Here is a 15,012-nt window from a genome sequence, read left to right on the forward strand (position 1 = left end):
TTCCAATGCAAAACAAGGCGAATTGGGGAATCATCAGTTGGGGAGTTCAAAGGTTTGCCGATGGAGTATAAGCGGATGCCTAACTCGTTGATGTAAGCGTCATTGTGTCAAAAATGACAACGGCATCGCCAAGGACCGTGTAGCGTCAAAGGTCAATCATTTGCCACCAAGGTTTGTTGGTCCTCCTTAGTCCCCTTTAGATGGTGCGCAACTCTTTCAACTTTAGTAGTTGTTCCTCGATCAGATCGAAGGTAAGGAATTGCTCCTTATAGAGCTAAATATAGGCTGATTTTTCTCTTCATCAAGTTAATGTCAAGTCTTTTCATTTCCCCATACAGCCTTTCAATATCGCCACTATTATAAGTATCGTCATTATCATCAATAAGAAAACCCTTAGGCTTCTTATCCAATAACTTGTTCAGAAATACTGTAGTGAAAGGAAGATAGGAGTTTGTCGCTAGGTATTTGACCAAATAGGATCGTCCAGTTCTATAGAACCTATCACTAAAATACCCCTAGAGGGGGGAGGGCTAATAAGTGGAGCGAAAAGGGTTTTCCATGAGATGGAAAATGAAAGCTATTAGCCCCACACGAGGTTTGTGAATAAGTGATTATCTGATAATGAGCAACGAATGTCTATCTTTCTGCTAAATAAGATGTATTGAACTCATAATTCATTAGATATTTTTTATGAATGTCAACTAAGTATCGTAAGTATATTACTTCTGGTTGTTCAATCATTTGATAACCAGAGTCATTCTTTGCTAAATGATCACTATGAGTCAGACTCGATAGAATTTGATCAATCCTTTTTTCTATCATTAAGGTGGAGAACTGAATCAAGAATTCTTTTTCTTTATTATCAATTGAATCACTGTTCAAGACCCAGGATTGGATTTTCTCATCAATCCAATCATCAGTCATATTTTTTCTTATCAATGAACATATCTCTTTATTTATATGACTTAGATGTCTCATATTTCTCGAAAAAGTGATTCAATTGATGGGATTTGGTATGGTACTTATGAGATTGATGAGATTGATATTCCAATCTTTCTTCTTTGAATGTATTGATTTGACCCCAAAAGCGAACTGCCACACCAATAACATGTTGCCACCAGAAGCAGAATCTCATATTTCTTCTAGAAAATCTTCTAATTATTCCAAAGCAACTAAAAGAGATTCTTTAACCAGAAAGAATTCCTGGGATACCTATCCAGAAGTTTTCACAACTCAAACATGTATGATGGAATCATCAAAGATTTGACCTTTTCGAACTCTTTCTGTAACTCACTATAGGCTCGAGAAACAAAGAGAAGATGTGTACGAACAAGATATGCAACAATAAGAAGGAAAAGGATTGAATAAAGGAACTCTTGAACATTTGGCGATGTCAGATGTGTCGATATCGATGGTGACTCACTATTTTGATGAACCATTTCTTCGGACAGAAGAATATTAGGTAAACACTTACTCAAAACCTCACTTATCAGATTCCATTGCAGAAGACACAATTTTCTCTGAAGAATTCGCCATGATATATATGATCCATGCATAATATCATGAAAAATGGATACAAATTTTTTGGTTGCTACTTAGTATCGGCAATAGGTCTGAAAAAGTATATAAAAATTGCAAATTTAGATATTTGTATCTTGTCGAAGTAAGGAACCTTGGCATATATGTTTGGAATAGATTTCATTTTGAGAGAGTTGAAAAAGCACTATCTCGTTGAAAGGTTCTATACATCTGTCCTTTCTCAAGGCATTTCTTTAGACAAATACTCCGTTTTTTCCTCTTTTCAGATGGTAAATATTTCTCAGAACATGAAGTGTGAATCAAACCCATGTTTGAATTGAAATTGAGATACTAATGCAAGTTCTTCCCCTTTGAATCAAATAGATTCATATCTGTAAGAGGTTGACAACAAGTTCTTTCAAAATTGGCTATTTGTCCCTCTGTTAGAGGTGTTCCAGAAATGTCTTTGATCGATTAGATAGCTCGATGAACGAATTGATCAGATCGAATTGGAAAATGGAAATATTTTTACGAGTTATACCTTTTGTCACCACTTTGTGGAAAATCGTTAGGTATGAATATGTTAGATACTTGTGACTCGATTGGTGAAATAGTATCTATCTCTAAAAAAGCATGTTTGTTTTTATCACCGCACAAAGAAAATATTTTGTTGCGAATGAACAAGATATTGAGGAATTGTCCATACGTAAAATCATAATTAATGATACGGGCCTTTTCCACATAATCAACGTAAGAAGAGAATCTTTTGTTACAATAGAAGCAAAAGTGATATGGATTATTCAAGAATCGAAGTCAAGTTGCTTTATAAAAAGAAGATATGAATGAACTTCTATGAAATGGTTTCACGAGATTTAGCCAATTGTCTTGATCGTGAGATATCATTGAGAAATAGAAATCCGTGTTATCAAAGGATTTCCTACGATTATTTTCAATATGGAATGAGTCAATCATCCACTTTGGTATCTTATTGAACAAAAATGGTGATATTGTTCCTCCATTGATCAAGAATTTCGATTTTTAGAAGTATAATGATCATCCAATAAGAAGGGTTTCAATTTTTTCAAATGAATAATTTGAATACCTATTGATTCAAACAACTAATTGCAAAGCTGATCATTCAAACCTTTCAATTCATAGATATGGATCTCGGACCTATGAATGGGAATATTCCTAAAACTCACGAAGAAAAAAGGAAGTGAGTTAGACAAACAAAGAAGAAAAAGTGAGTTAGACAAACAGAGAAGAAACTTGGACAAAAAGAAACGAAGTGACTTAGACAAATCTTTTTTTATCAATAACCTCAACCAATCAATCGAATATTGATTAATACGTAATCAATCAAACACTACTTGAAAATGAAAATAACTCTTCTCATCTGAAATGAAATGTTCCTGGAAATTCTTGCTCCAATTAGACCATTTATATCTATATGCATTAGGATCCCGATTCATGGATCTCTCGATTCGAGAAATCAAAATAAGAGGATCGAACCATTTCTTCTGACCCTTTTTGAAATTTGATCACTATTAGTTGATCGTATATTTCATTATAATTCTATGATTCAGAGTATCATTTCCTATTTGATCCCTTTGAATTCCATATTCCAAGTCGCAATTGGATCTATTCATTAAAAAGAATCGATTCAATACATTTCTTATGTACCCATAATATTTGATTTAAATCAAATTTCAGATCAATCTATATTAATTGATTGCCTCCACTATGTTGTTGCTAGAAAAAACCACTATTTTTTATTTTCAATCTTCCAAATCATTCCCGGGGGAGGTCTGGACCTTTCTTTTTATCCTTCGATAAAAAGATTCATTCTCTTCATAAAAAATAAGAGGTAGAACCAATAAATATTTTTCTTTTCTATTCATCCCTGAAGTTGAATACCTCATTCAAGAATTGTTTTTGATCCAATCTGTAGGAATCAATAAAAAAGGAAAATCCCTTATGATACACCAGATTCGGCTCAGTTATTAATAGAGTGAATAGATTTACCATTTCTTGAAATCTTTCTTCTGATTCAAAATCGTGCGTATCGCCTCTTATTCCGGTCATGGAATAGATGAAATAAATGAATATATGGATTTTTGTTTAAGAATGAAATCTTATTGGAACTGTCCATATCCTGTTCATCCTTCGGAACCATATCACATCCGGATCTAATGAAATAGGATGAACTGAGACGGTATTATGTAAATACGTAATTATCTTGAATATATTAACTATTTCTTTATTTTTTAATCGCTTGAAAGAGACAAAATAAACATCTTGTTCTTTCTTCAACAATTTTTGATCTCTAATGGACCTCTCAATAAGATTCGAACCCATATGAAGTTCTAACCATTTGTTAGAAAAAAAATGAATGGATCTTGTAGGATTCCCGAGAAATACTTCGATTTCTTCCAAAAGCAGATGATATTCATCTGCTTCTCATGTTTCGTTAATAGCTGGGATGTAACGACCCAACTCCTTATACTGAATCGAAGTCATTACTCAATATAGAACAAGTGGTTTAAGTCATAAAATTTTATTAAAAGCATACGGTTCAAGAAATTCATTTATAAAAGCATAAACAAGGTAGTCATGCAAAAATGTAAAAACGTTCTGAAATCCTACTCGGGCCCTATCTACATAAAAAAATAAAAAGTACTCAAACTCAAATGCTAAAATCTGAAATAAGAAATAAGCGGAAGCGGTAGTCCCTATGGCCCTCCCCGGTCTCACTTCGGGTCGCTCGCCAGCTTGCCCTTGCCCTTGCCTCGTCCTCTACCTGAAAACATAAAATGGAGAGAATGAGTATAAAAATACTCAGTAAGGGACCCACTACTAGTCCCACTAGGTGCCTGTTAACTTCCTGTTAGAGTCCTGATAACTGGTACCCAATCTCTGGCACGTTCCCGAACACGTGCAATCATGCGCTCCCGTAGGAACGTAACTCTGGTCTTCGGTGCCCGGGGACACCTAGGACAGTCGGGATGCGAGGACCCCGTCGAGTCACTCGAGTCATGTCTAAATCATGCTAGACTGGCGTCCCGTCGGACCACACAGTCCTCAATAGGTGGTGATCCCGAAGGACACCCATGCAGGTACGACTCTAACAGAAATCAAGCTAACAGGTACCCTAATTGCAGTAAACATACACATGGCATCAGCATATAACATGTCACATAATCATTTCTACACTCTCCGTCCCGACATTCGTCGTAACCATAATAGATCTTGCCACACATAACAGGCTATAGCACAACTATATCGTCATTTGCATCATACTAGCTTTTATTTCAGGCATCATACTGTCAAATCCTCAATATGCAACATAGGGCATACACAGTCTCATACTTCAAACATGAAACTAGTAGTAGAATCTCTTACCTGGAGATTCACTCGACGAGTCCTAACCGCAAGACACGTGTGCTTTCCAAGCAACGGGATCCTAAATATTTAATAACGCCAAAGTTCGTAAATAAGTCACCAACGGCTAACGGTTAAAACTCGGTTGAAATAACTTACCCCAGAAAAGGTTGCAGTGGTTGAGCCCCTACTGAAGAAAATCTCCCGCTGCAGCAGTTACTCGGTCCAAGACGTTCCTTAGGAAAAATAATTTAATTTAGTCCAAATTAAATTATTTAGCGCCCAAAACATTGGGTCGTATTGGGGAAATGCCCAAAATAAATACTTAATTTACCAAAAATAGGTGGGAGGAGCCAAAATAAGCTTGGCGGCTCGGCTGGAAAATAGGGCAGGAACCGGCTCGGCTTGGAGGCTGGAGATCGGCTCGGCTCGCGGTGCAGACAGGCGCGGCTCAGCTTGGACAGGAACTACGCGTGCGGCTCGGCTTGCAACAGGAGGGAGACGCGGCTCGGCTACGCAGAAGCGCGCGGCGCGGCTCACACGCGGACGCGGCTCTTCGGTTTCGGCTTCGGGCGCGCGGGCGTGGAGCGGCTCCGGGTTCGTTCGTCGGCTGGAGGCACGCGCGGCGGATCGGCTTCGAGTGGCGGCTGCGGGAGACGGCTGGGCGCGGATCGAAGCGGCTCCCTTCGGCTCGATCGGAGCGACGCGGCTGACGGAGCTTCTCGGATCGACGCGGCTGACGGAGCTTCTCGGCTCGACGCGGCTGACGGAGCTTCTCGGCTACACAGACCGGCTCGATCGAAGCGACGCGACGCGGCTCGGCTATCCTCCTGATCGGAGCGGCGCGGCGTCGGCGGTCTTCCTTAGGTCGAAGCGGCGCGGCGGGGCTCGGCTGGCGGCTGCGGATTCGGCTGCAGGCGCGCGGAGGATGGCTCGGCTTCCACTCGGCTTGCAGACGCGCGGTGGGTCGGCTCTACTACGGGCGGCTCCGAGGATTAATCTTTCAGCTGGCGGCGGCGGTCGTGCGGCGGCGTGCGGCGGCGTGCGGCGGCGGCTAGGGTTTCCTCTTCTATATATTTTTTTTCTTCTTTTCTTTGGGAAGATGAAGAGTCTCACACTTCCCCATGCCTCTTTTTAAAAGAAATAAAAAAAATAATTAAAAGAAAACCCTAAAACCCCCTTTCCTCTCTCCTCCATTAACCACCTTTTACCCTTTCCAAGGCCATTTATTTGTTAAGCCATTAATTTATTTCACCCCCTAACTTCAAAATTAATACATAAAAACTTTAGTTTAAAACTAATAATAAACACACTTTAGTATTAATATTAATGGTTAAAACAAAGGAAACCGAAAATGTTGGGCGTTACAATCTTCCCTCCTAAAAAAAAACTTTCGTCCTCGAAAGTTCTAATCCTCGAACAGCTCGGGGTACTGGGCTCTCATATCCTCTTCTTTCTCCCACGTGGCCTCTTCCACTCCATGGTTCTGCCAAAGGATTTTGACCAGTGGAATTTCTCGACTGCGGAGCTTCTTGACCTCCCTTGCCAGGACCTCGACAGGCTGCTCCTCGTAGCTCAGATTCTCGCTAACCTGCAGTGGCTCGAAGTCCACCACATGTGTTGGGTCTGCGACATATTTCCTCAGCATGGAGATATGGAATACGTCGTGCACTGCAGCAAACGATGGGGGTAGCGCCAAGCGGTAAGCCACGGGGCCAATCCGCTCCAATATCTCGAACGGCCCTACGAAGCGTGGGCTCAGCTTCCCCTTCTTCGCGAACCTCAGAACACCCTTCATAGGCGCTACCTTCAGAAAGACCATATCTCCCACTTTAAACTCGAGGTCCTTACGTCGTACATCAGCGTAACTCTTCTGTCTGCTCTGGGCTGTCAGCATACGAGCTCGGATCTTCTGTATGGCTGCGTTGGTCGTCTGCACTAACTCGGGGCCTAGCATCCTCTGCTCTCCAACCTCGCCCCAGCAGACAGGGGATCTACAGCACTTGCCATACAGAGCCTCGAACGGTGCCATACCGATAGTAGCCTGGTAGCTGTTGTTATAGGCAAACTCCATCAGATGCAGATGGGAGTCCCAACTTCCTGAAAACTCTAATACGCAGGCTCGCAGCATGTCTTCTAAAATCTGGTTCAATCTCTCTGTCTGACCATCGGTCTGGGGGTGGAATGCCGTGCTGAAGTCCAACCTTGTACCTAATGCAATTTGAAGTCCTTTCCAGAACTTCGATGTGAAACGGGCGTCTCTGTCTGAAATGATGGATACGGGTACTCCATGTAGTCTCACAATCTCTGTCATATATAGCTGCCCCCACTTACTGGCAGTGTAAGTGGATTTCCCTGGCACGAAATGGGCCGACTTCGTGAGTCTGTCGACCACGACCCAGATCACCGTGTAGCCCCTTAGGGTCTTGGGCAGTCCCGTAATAAAATCCATCGACACACTCTCCCACTTCCACCCTGGCACACTCAAGGGTTGCAACAACCCTGCTGGATGCTGCCTAGGTGCCTTCACCTGCTGGCACACCAAGCATCTACTGACAAAGTCTGCCACATCCCTCTTCATGCCCCTCCACCAATAGACACTCCTTAAGTCCTGGTACATCTTCGTACTCCCAGGGTGCATGGTAAACGGGGAACTGTGAGCCTCAGTCAAAAGCTCCGTCTTAACTGCGCTGTCTTCCGGCACACACAGGCGTCCTTCAAACATAAGGCCATCGTCAGAGGATATGGAGAAGCCTTCACCTTGCTCTGTCTCTACCACGCGACGCTTCTCTGCCAAATAAGGATCATTCAGCTGAGCAGCAATGATCTTTTGCCTCAAGGTTGGCTGAACTGTCAACTGAGCCAACTGTGCGGTAACCTCACCTACTGAGACTGCAATCTCTGCCCTCTCAAAGTCCCTGAGTAAGGGGGTCTGCTTGGTGATTAGCGCTGCTGAATGTGCAACTTTCCTACTTAGCGCATCAGCCACTACATTCGCTTTACCTGGGTGGTATAGGATCTCGCAGTCGTAGTCTTTCACCAACTCAAGCCACCTCCTCTGCCTCATGTTCAACTCCTTCTGGGTGAAGAAGTACTTCAGGCTCTTATGATCGGTGTAAATCTGAATCTTCTCACCGTACAGATAGTGCCTCCATATCTTCAGTGCAAAGACTACAGCTGCCAACTCCAAGTCATGGGCAGGGTAGTTCTGCTCATGGATCTTCAACTGGCGGGAGGCATAAGCAACTACCTTACCCTGCTGCATCAGGACACAACCTAGTCCCTTCTTGGAGGCGTCACTATAGATTACAAAGTTTCCCGAACCATCGGGCACTGTCAGGACCGGTGCAGTCACTAGCTTCTGTTTGAGCTCCTGAAAGCTCCTCTCGCAAGCTGGGCTCCAGACAAAAGGGGTTCCCTTCTTGGTCAACTGGGTCAACGGGCTGGCTATACGTGAGAAGTCTTCCACGAACCTCCTGTAGTAACCTGCCAAGCCCAGAAAACTTCGAATTTCACTAACCGTGGACGGTCGAGGCCAATTGGTCACCGCTTCAATCTTTGCGGGATCCACTGAAACTCCTTCACTGGAAACCACGTGGCCAAGAAACGTCACCTTCTTTAACCAGAATTCACACTTGGAGAACTTGGCATACAGCTGGTTGGCTCGAAGAGTCTCCAACACCTGGTGCAAGTGCTCCTCGTGCTCAGCCTCGGTTTTCGAGTAAATCAGGATGTCGTCAATGAAGACTATGACGAACGAGTCTAGAAATTCCTTAAACACCCTGTTCATCAAATCCATGAACACTGCAGGAGCGTTAGTCAAGCCGAAGGACATCACAACAAATTCGTAATGTCCGTACCTCGATCGAAAGGCCGTCTTGGGGATGTCACCGTCCCTAATCCTCAACTGGTGATAGCCTGATCGCAGGTCGATCTTGGAGAAGACGGTGGCTCCCTGCAACTGATCGAACAGGTCATCAATCCTGGGCAAGGGGTAGCGGTTTTTGACTGTCACCTTGTTCAGCTCTCGGTAGTCAATACAAAGGCGCATTGACCCATCCTTCTTCTTCACGAACAATACTGGGGCTCCCCAAGGCGACACACTGGGCCGGATGAAGCCTTTGTCCAGCAACTCCTGTAACTGGACCTTTAACTCCTTTAGCTCAGCTGGAGCCATTCTGTAAGGGGTCCTCGAGATAGGAGCAGTGCCCGGCTCTAACTCGATGGCGAAGTCTACCTCTCTGGGAGGCGGAAGTCCTGGGAGTTCGTCTGGGAAAACGTCGGGGTACTCTCTTACCACTGGTTCGGAAGATAGGGAAACTTCTGGCTCTCTCACATCCACTACGCTTGCCAAAATACCCCAAGTACCCTGGCTGAGTAGTTTACTAGCCTTCATGGCTGAGATGACCTTGGGTATACATACCATGCCTGCCCCCCTGAATTTGAAACTAGCCTCGGAGGGAGGGTTGAAGACAACTTCCTTGCCATAACAGTCTATATTGGCATGGTTGGCTGACAGCCAATCCATGCCTAGTATCACATCAAAATCCTGCATGTCTAACACTAGTAAGGTCACGTCTAACATACGATTCGCTATCTCTACTCGACATGCCTTTATTTGTTCCTTGGATAACAGGACCTCCCCAGATGGAGTAGAAACCGACAAAACACTACCCAAAGGCTCTACCTCTAAACCCACATGCTGAACGAAAACGGAGGATATAAACGAGTGGGATGACCCAGAGTCAAATAGCACAAAAGCATAGTGCCCCAAAATTGGGAGCGTACCTGTCACCACAGTGCCAGCTCGCTCGGCCTCCTGCCGGGTAGTGGCGAAAACTCTCCCCTGCTGGGCCGCAGAAGGCTGGGGCGGTGTCGTCTCAAAGGGTTTCCGAGGACACATATCAGCAGTGTGCCCCGGCTGTCTACATCTGAAACAGACTCCACTTCCAGCCAAACAACGACCTCCGTGGACTCTCCCACAGGTAGTACAAGCGGGTAGCTCTCTCAGCGTCCTCCCGGCTGCTGCAAGCTCCCGTCGGTGTCTCTGGAAGACACCTCCTGACCTCAGTGTTCGCTGCGGTGCTACGTCAGGCTGCGTCTCAACCTTTCTCTTCTGTCCCAAGGCTGACCCTCTGCCGGCAGCCTTAGACGCATCGGCTCTCTCAGGCAGGCTCAAATCCAGTGCTATACGTAGTGCATCAGCATGCGTGGCTGGGCGGAGAGCTCTGACAATGCCCTGAAGGTCTAGCCTGAGTCCTCTAACAAATTTCTCCGTCCTGGCAGCCTCATCTCTTACCATATCGGGAGCAAAGCGGGACAGCATATCGAACTCGGCGTCGTACTGCTCCACCGTCATGTCGCCTTGCTCCAAGTTTAGGAACTCTTGCAGCTTGGCGTGCTTCACATTGGCGGAGAAAAACTTAGCATAGAAGTTCTCCTTGAACTGCTCCCATGTTATTTTGCTTACATCGCCCCCTAGCATTCTCTCCGCGGTCTCCCACCAGGCGGTGCCCCTGTCCTCCAAGAAGAAGACTGCACACTGCACCTTCTGGTCTTCTGGGCACTTCATGTACCGGAAAATAGTCTCTATGGACGTCAACCACATTTGGGCCTTTGTGGGGTTGTCCATGGATCCGTCAAAGGTCTTGGGATTATACTTCCTGAAATCCCGTAAGTGTTTCGCCTCGGCCGACAGTTGAATTGGTACTGGTTGAGCTTCCTCAGGGGCTGGAGGAACAACGGTTTGGGCCTGAGCAGGGGCGGCCTGGGTCTGAACAGGGGCGGCCTGGTTCTGCTGGGCGGCCTGGTTCTGCTGGGCGGCTAGGAAAGGCGCCAAAGCAGCTTGCAGCATGTCCTGATAACGCTGCTCCATTGCGGCGAGATCCGCCTGGGTGACCGGTGCGTTTGGGTCGACTGCCGGTGCAACAGGTGGCGCCTCCGGCTGGCCACGACCGGCTCCTCTGCCTCCCCTACCACCTCCTCGGCGTGTACCCCTACGTGGCGGCATTCTCCCTAAAATTTACCAACAAACTTTTCACCACAAGAACTTAACGCCCTATATCTAGGTCTTAGACTATTCAGGCAAAATTGTAATCTTAACATTAGCAAGGCTTTAGACATACCTGGCGAGTGCCGAAGGACCGTATAGCCATAGGGTGAAGTAAAACCAAAAAAAAATGACTTACATCGTAGGTCAGTCTACAGAACCTAAAACACTGTGCTCTGATACCAACTGTAACGACCCAACTCCTTATACTGAATCGAAGTCATTACTCAATATAGAACAAGTGGTTTAAGTCATAAAATTTTATTAAAAGCATACGGTTCAAGAAATTCATTTATAAAAGCATAAACAAGGTAGTCATGCAAAAATGTAAAAACGTTCTGAAATCCTACTCGGGCCCTATCTACATAAAAAAATAAAAAGTACTCAAACTCAAATGCTAAAATCTGAAATAAGAAATAAGCGGAAGCGGTAGTCCCTATGGCCCTCCCCGGTCTCACTTCGGGTCGCTCGCCAGCTTGCCCTTGCCCTTGCCTCGTCCTCTACCTGAAAACATAAAATGGAGAGAATGAGTATAAAAATACTCAGTAAGGGACCCACTACTAGTCCCACTAGGTGCCTGTTAACTTCCTGTTAGAGTCCTGATAACTGGTACCCAATCTCTGGCACGTTCCCGAACACGTGCAATCATGCGCTCCCGTAGGAACGTAACTCTGGTCTTCGGTGCCCGGGGACACCTAGGACAGTCGGGATGCGAGGACCCCGTCGAGTCACTCGAGTCATGTCTAAATCATGCTAGACTGGCGTCCCGTCGGACCACACAGTCCTCAATAGGTGGTGATCCCGAAGGACACCCATGCAGGTACGACTCTAACAGAAATCAAGCTAACAGGTACCCTAATTGCAGTAAACATACACATGGCATCAGCATATAACATGTCACATAATCATTTCTACACTCTCCGTCCCGACATTCGTCGTAACCATAATAGATCTTGCCACACATAACAGGCTATAGCACAACTATATCGTCATTTGCATCATACTAGCTTTTATTTCAGGCATCATACTGTCAAATCCTCAATATGCAACATAGGGCATACACAGTCTCATACTTCAAACATGAAACTAGTAGTAGAATCTCTTACCTGGAGATTCACTCGACGAGTCCTAACCGCAAGACACGTGTGCTTTCCAAGCAACGGGATCCTAAATATTTAATAACGCCAAAGTTCGTAAATAAGTCACCAACGGCTAACGGTTAAAACTCGGTTGAAATAACTTACCCCAGAAAAGGTTGCAGTGGTTGAGCCCCTACTGAAGAAAATCTCCCGCTGCAGCAGTTACTCGGTCCAAGACGTTCCTTAGGAAAAATAATTTAATTTAGTCCAAATTAAATTATTTAGCGCCCAAAACATTGGGTCGTATTGGGGAAATGCCCAAAATAAATACTTAATTTACCAAAAATAGGTGGGAGGAGCCAAAATAAGCTTGGCGGCTCGGCTGGAAAATAGGGCAGGAACCGGCTCGGCTTGGAGGCTGGAGATCGGCTCGGCTCGCGGTGCAGACAGGCGCGGCTCAGCTTGGACAGGAACTACGCGTGCGGCTCGGCTTGCAACAGGAGGGAGACGCGGCTCGGCTACGCAGAAGCGCGCGGCGCGGCTCACACGCGGACGCGGCTCTTCGGTTTCGGCTTCGGGCGCGCGGGCGTGGAGCGGCTCCGGGTTCGTTCGTCGGCTGGAGGCACGCGCGGCGGATCGGCTTCGAGTGGCGGCTGCGGGAGACGGCTGGGCGCGGATCGAAGCGGCTCCCTTCGGCTCGATCGGAGCGACGCGGCTGACGGAGCTTCTCGGATCGACGCGGCTGACGGAGCTTCTCGGCTCGACGCGGCTGACGGAGCTTCTCGGCTACACAGACCGGCTCGATCGAAGCGACGCGACGCGGCTCGGCTATCCTCCTGATCGGAGCGGCGCGGCGTCGGCGGTCTTCCTTAGGTCGAAGCGGCGCGGCGGGGCTCGGCTGGCGGCTGCGGATTCGGCTGCAGGCGCGCGGAGGATGGCTCGGCTTCCACTCGGCTTGCAGACGCGCGGTGGGTCGGCTCTACTACGGGCGGCTCCGAGGATTAATCTTTCAGCTGGCGGCGGCGGTCGTGCGGCGGCGTGCGGCGGCGTGCGGCGGCGGCTAGGGTTTCCTCTTCTATATATTTTTTTTTCTTCTTTTCTTTGGGAAGATGAAGAGTCTCACACTTCCCCATGCCTCTTTTTAAAAGAAATAAAAAAAATAATTAAAAGAAAACCCTAAAACCCCCTTTCCTCTCTCCTCCATTAACCACCTTTTACCCTTTCCAAGGCCATTTATTTGTTAAGCCATTAATTTATTTCACCCCCTAACTTCAAAATTAATACATAAAAACTTTAGTTTAAAACTAATAATAAACACACTTTAGTATTAATATTAATGGTTAAAACAAAGGAAACCGAAAATGTTGGGCGTTACATGGGACATTGAGAAATATCCAGAAAATCATTTAGGGAATCAGGCTGATTCTATCTCTATTTATTCCGTTTGAAGATAGGAAGGATCCCAACAACTCAATCTTTCTTTTAGTTGTTGAATGATCAGTACATGTATGATACTAAATATAGTTGGAATAATCACATTAATAGTTACATTGACAGTTATGTTCGGACTTATATTTGTATTAGTAGTTACATTTTAAGTGGTAGTCACAATTACAGTGATAGTTACATTTATAGTAATATTTGTGGTGAAGGTGGAAATAGAAGTCAAAGTGAGAGTTTTAGTATAAGAACTAACACGCATATAAAAAATTTAACTACAATAGAACGTTCTAATGATCTAGATTTGACAAAGATTAGTTAATTCACACACAGATACCTTGATTTCATTCCTATGAAAGGGCTTTCCCCACATAGCAATTTCGGGTGAGTCAAGTCTTTATCAGCTACCACGTAGCGATTTGAAGCCTTGTTTTCACATCTTCTTTGGGACATGGATATTTGGATGTTTCTTATCTTTCTAATTCTCCTTAAGCAAGGCAATGAATAAAGAAAATAATCTACAAACCAAGAGCAGTCAGATCACATCAGACGATTCATCTTCATATCTTTGTCTCAATCTAGAAGAGGCAACTGTCTTATGGCGATGAGGTGTTAGTACTGTATGGGTTATGGATTCATGATTCAAGAAAGATTTATGAAATGTTATCAAAAGTTTACTATTTACAAGTATTGCATTTATGAAATGATTTCTTACTGCTTGAATGTTTCTTAAAGCTAAGGTTTATACTAAACTGTTTATGACAAACATATTTTATTAAACTATCGCTCACTAAGTCTTTTGACTTATCCTTTCAAATATTTTCTCATTTCTCAAGTATAGATTATACATCTCTGAGTGTCGAGCTTACTATTGTCGGGCCAATCGATTTATAATGTTTAATAAGAATTATTGAGATTTAGTATAAACTCTACAAGTTAAAGTTCAGGATAAGCATGTCTACAGTCATTATTATAAGTATTATTATTATAAGTCAAATTAGCTAAAAAGGGTTGTATCATGTTTAATCTTTCATTCAGTTATCATGTTTGCTTTTCTACTGTTGTACCTAAAAAATAACAGCTAGTAGTCTAAGTTGTTAGTAAAAGCATGCATTTGTATTAAGACTGCTAGTTGAGTCAAGCTAGTTAGTCGATTGGAGATTGTTTTCAAGATATGGCAACACCTACCAGCCCTCGCGCCCTTTTTTGGGGCTAGGTCAGGTGTTAGGTCAAGAAGCTCCGGGAAGAGGTGTGACACGTCTGATCTTTCAGTTTGTCTCTAGGTCAAAAAGGAAGGAAGAGAGTAGGAATGTGATTAATATAAATCGATCCAGAAGTGTTGGGCTGAATGAGTCAAGACCAATAGTAAGAATGAAAAGTTGAAGATTTACTCAAAGTAGGCTTTTGAAGTTGTGGAAGCAGATTGAAGGTGGACCCTATTGTTTTGAATTTTAAAGAACCTTTTGAGCTTTTTCCAAGGGGCTAGAAAAGGGCTATGTTGAGCAAATGAGTTATTATTTTAAAAAAAAAAACTAGCTTTTAGAG

Source organism: Cucumis melo, chromosome 2 (assembly GCF_025177605.1).
Source record: "Cucumis melo cultivar AY chromosome 2, USDA_Cmelo_AY_1.0, whole genome shotgun sequence".
In the NCBI taxonomy this organism is placed as follows: domain Eukaryota; kingdom Viridiplantae; phylum Streptophyta; class Magnoliopsida; order Cucurbitales; family Cucurbitaceae; genus Cucumis; species Cucumis melo.